The 4,620-nt window shown below is 39.4% G+C and overlaps 1 pseudogene; it reads left to right on the top strand.

Annotated features, from left to right (window-relative positions):
* Positions 1-1,634: 1,634 nt before the first annotated feature.
* Positions 1,635-2,520, top strand: LOC112635282 (annotated as a pseudogene).
* The last annotated feature ends 2,100 nt before the right edge of the window (positions 2,521-4,620 follow it).

Below are 4,620 nucleotides of genomic sequence, written 5' to 3'. Positions count from 1 at the left end.
GACAGTGTAAATTAGTTCAACTACTGTGGAAAACAGTGTGGTGATTCCTCAAAGAACTTAAAACAGAATTACCATTTGACCCAGCAGTCCTATTATTGGTTATATACCCAAAGAAATATAAATTGTTCTTCCATAAAGACACACGCACATGTACATTCATCGCAGCACTATTCACAAGAGCAAAGATATGGAATCAACCTAAATCCCATCGATGGTAGAGTGCATAAAGAAAATGTGGTGCGTATATACCAGGGAATAATATGCAGCCATAAAAAAGAATGAGATCATGTCCTTTGCCAGACCATGGATGGAGCTGGAGGGCATTATCCTGAGCAAACTAACACAGGAACAAAAAACCAAATACCACATGTTCTCACTTATAAGTGGGAGCTGAACATTGAGTACACATGGACACAAAAAAGGGAACAATAGACACTGGGGCCTACTTGAGGGTGGAGGGTGGGAAGAGGGTGAGGATTGAAAAACTACCTGTTGGCCGGGCGCGGTGGCTCACGCCTGTAATCCCAGCACTTTGGGAGGCCGAGACGGGTGGATCACAAGGTCAGGAGATCAAGACCATCCTGGCTAACAAGGTGAAACCCCGTCTCTACTAAAAAATACAAAAAACTAGCCGGGCTAGGTGGCGGGCATCTGTAGTCCCAGCTACTTGGGAGGCTGAGGCAGGAGAATGGCGTAAACCCGGGAGGCGGAGCTTGCAGTGAGCTGAGATCCGGCCACTGCACCCCAGCCTGGGCGACAGAGCAAGACTCCATCTCAAAAAAAAAAAAAAGAAAAAAGAAAAACTACCTGTTGAGTATCATACTTATTACCTGGGTGATGAAATAATCTGTACACCAAACCCTCATGATACATAATTTACCTATATAACAAACCTGAACATGTACCCCATTTTAAAAGGTTCCTCCACATCTTATCGGGGCTTGATAGATCATTTCTTTTTTTAGCACTGAATAGTGTTCCATTGTTTAGATGTACCAGTTTATTTACTTACTGAGGAACATCTTGGTTGCATCCAAGTTTTGGCAATTATGAATAAAGCTGCTATTAATATGAATATCAATGTACGAAAAAAAACAAAAACAAAAGTCAGTGAGGTGTTTGGTGTGCTGGTACTCTCCCATTTAACAATCAGTTTGAACACCACAGATACACTGAGCTACAAATTTATATTCATTACACTTTTCTTTATGTGAGACCCATTTCACAGCAACAGAAAGATTTAAAAGAATGAGAATACATGAAAAACAAAACACAAATTCAAGTCAGAAAACTAATTGAAAAACATAAATATCAGTTATCCTGTATAGCATTATTGAATCTATATGGAAATAGTCATCATAATAGGTGGCCTGTGTAGCATTATTAGTTTGATAATGTAATCATTAAAGAGATTTTCCATCTTCTTTTTTCATTAACTTACTGCTTTTCCCCTCCATGCCCATCCATGGTAGGGATGAGGTAGTCTGGTATATTATTAATGTTTTGAGATTATACCATGAATGAATGAATGAATATATATATATATATATATATATTCTGATACAGCTTAGAAAAAGGAAATGTATCATTAGATGTTCCACTCTGAATAATAGAAGTATCTACAATCGGTAGCCGCCGCCGAGCCCACTGCCACCACCTCTGAGCAGAAGATGGCTGTGCCACTCACGTATGCCAATCTTGGCAAATCTACCAGGGATGTCTTCACCAAGGGTTATGGATTTGGCTTAATAAAGCTTAATTTGAAATCAAAATCTGAAAATGGATTGGAATTTACAAGCTCAGACTCTGCCAACGCTGAGACCACCAAAGTGATGGACAGTCTGGAAACCAAGTACAGATGGACTGAGGATGGCCTGACGTTTATGGAGAAATGGAACACTGACAATACACTAGGCACCGAGATTACTGTGGAAGATCAGCTTGCACATGGACTGAAGCTGACCTTCAATTCATCCTTCTCACCTAACACTAGGAAAAAAAAAAAAAAAAGCTAAAATCAAGACAGGGTACAAGTGGGAACACATTAATCTGGGCTGCGACATGGATTTCGATATTGCTGGGCCTTCCATCCAGCATGCTCTGGTGCTGGGTTACAAGGCTAGCCAACTACCAGATGAATTTTGAGACTGCAAAGTCCCGAGTTACTCAGAGCAATTTTGCAGTTGGCTACAAGACTGATGAATTCTGGCTTCACACTAATGTCTGACAGAACAGAGTTTGGTGGCTCCATTTACCAGAAGGTGAACAAGAAGTTGGAGACCGCTGTCAGTCTCATCTGGACAGCAGGAAACAGTAACATGCTTCAGAATAGCAGCCAAGCTTCAGATTGACCCTGACACCTGATTCTCAGCTGAAGTGAACAACTCCAGCCTGACAGGTTCAGGATACACTCAGACCCTAAAGCCAGGTATCACACTGACATTGTCAGCTCTTCTGGATGTCAAGAAGGTCAATCCTGGTGGCCCCAAGCTTGGTCTAGGACTGGAATTTCAAGCATAAATGAATACTATACAATTGTTTAATTTTAAACTATTTTGCAGCATAGCTACCTTCAGAATTTGGTGTATCTTTTAATGTTGCATGTCTGGGATGCAAGTATTGTTAAATATGTTAGACCTCCAGGTTAAAGATGATTCAGCTTTAAGATGTTACCCTTTCAGAGGTGCAGAAGAAACCCATTTCCAAAAAAGGTCCTTTCACTGGTAGACTTCGGGGAAACTTGGTGGCCCCTTTGAGATGCCAGTTTTCTTTTTTATCTAGAAATGGCTGCAAGTGGAAGCTGATAATATGTAGGCACTTTATAAATTCATATTGAGTAAATGAATGAAATTGTGATGTCCTGATAATCAAACTTTGGTTTCCTAACCCTGATTGATGAGAGGCTCACTGCTTGATGGTGTGTACAAACTCACCTGAATGGGACTTTTTTCAACAGATCTTCATGACCTGTTCCCACCCCAGTTCATCATCACCTCTTTTACACCAAAAGGTCTGTAGGGTATGGTCACTGTTTCTTTTGTGCCATTTTGGGGTGGAGAGGGTGGATGCGATGAAGCCAGTAATTCAGGACTTATTCCTTCTCATGTTGTGCTTTTTTGCCCTTGCGCCAAAGTATGAAATAGCTTCCAGGAGCTCCAGCTATAGGCTCAGAAGAGTCTGTGTGATTGTAATCACATGGTAACAACACTCAGAATCTAAATTGGACTTCTGTTGTATTCTCACCACTCAATTTGTTTTTTAGCAGTTAATGGGTACATTTTAGAGTCTTTCATTTTGTGTGGAAGTAGATCCTCCTCTTCAAATGCTGTAATTAACATCACTTCAAAAAAATTTGAATAAAATATTGAAACCTCAAAAAAAATGAAGTATCTACAATCACCACCCCAGAGGAGACTCAGAAATGAGTGAAACCAAGCCTCAGAAACAAAGATTCAGTAAGTCATGTCAGAATAAAAACCAAAAACTGACCATAGTTTTGTCTGGAAAGATGGGATAAACGTTGGACACAGGGATCTTGAGAAAAAGCAAAAGATGAAAAAGGAAACAAGGGAAGGAGACTACAAAAAACCCATTTCCAGAAGTTATCTGATTTTGACCATGAACTTAAAAGTGATATATGAGAGAAACAAATAAACATTGAATAATACTGAATAACGGCCACAGGTGCCCAATGAGTTTGTTATCAGATGATGAGTTTGTTATCAGACACAGGAAAATAGATTATCTCTAAAGGAGTAAAAAATCTCCCAGACACTGCATAGCATAATGAATGAATGAAAATTTTGTTTCATGACAAATTAATGACTGATTAATTTTATTATTAAATCTTAATTTTTTGTTTCATCTTACCAAGGAATAGAGTGATTTTCCAAGTTGAGATGTAATTACAAAATTAATATTTTGTAGAAGTTACATTATTTCAGGAAAGTAAGCCAGTGTGAGCCTTCAGAAAGGCAGCAGATCAAAACCTCTATTGCTGTAAAAACAAAATTACATAAAAGCCTGGTGAAATACAATGAAAGTGGAACAGAGCACTGAAGTGACACTGAGCAATGAGAATAATCAAGGAACCTTTTTAGCAGAGACAAAAATGGACCTCATGGGAGATCTCCAGGCTATTTTCCTTTGCTAGCCTGACCATGTGACTCAACTGACATTTTTGCCAACATTATATGACTCTGGGTATGTTTCTTACAGGCTGCTAAGTGTTGCCAGGCACCTATGCCAATGCAAATTTGGCATTTTCTCTGACATCACTGTTACCCAGTTTGTTGATTCCAACAATGAAGGAAGGTGAGTGACAGAGCATGAAAGCAGGCATAAATTCTGGGGACAGAATGGCTCCCCAACGTACCTGAGGCCTTAGTCCCAAGGTCCCACTGCTCTGAGCTGGGAGCATACATTTTCATATTGGGAACATTAAGAGATAGAAGCAAGAACAAGAAAATGACATGGTGAGCCTCCTTACAGTTAAGCCCCTATGAGACATTTTCTTTTCTTTTCTTTTCTTTTTTTTTTTTTTTTGCATTTTTTTAATACTTTAAGTTCTAGGGTACATGTGCACAACGTGCAGGTTTGTTACATATGTATACATGTGCC

The sequence above is a fragment of the Theropithecus gelada genome, chromosome 11, assembly GCF_003255815.1.
Source record: "Theropithecus gelada isolate Dixy chromosome 11, Tgel_1.0, whole genome shotgun sequence".
In the NCBI taxonomy this organism is placed as follows: Eukaryota; Metazoa; Chordata; class Mammalia; order Primates; family Cercopithecidae; genus Theropithecus; species Theropithecus gelada.
The sequence above is the reverse complement of the archived record's forward strand: the minus strand, read 5'-3'. Positions and strand labels throughout refer to the sequence as shown.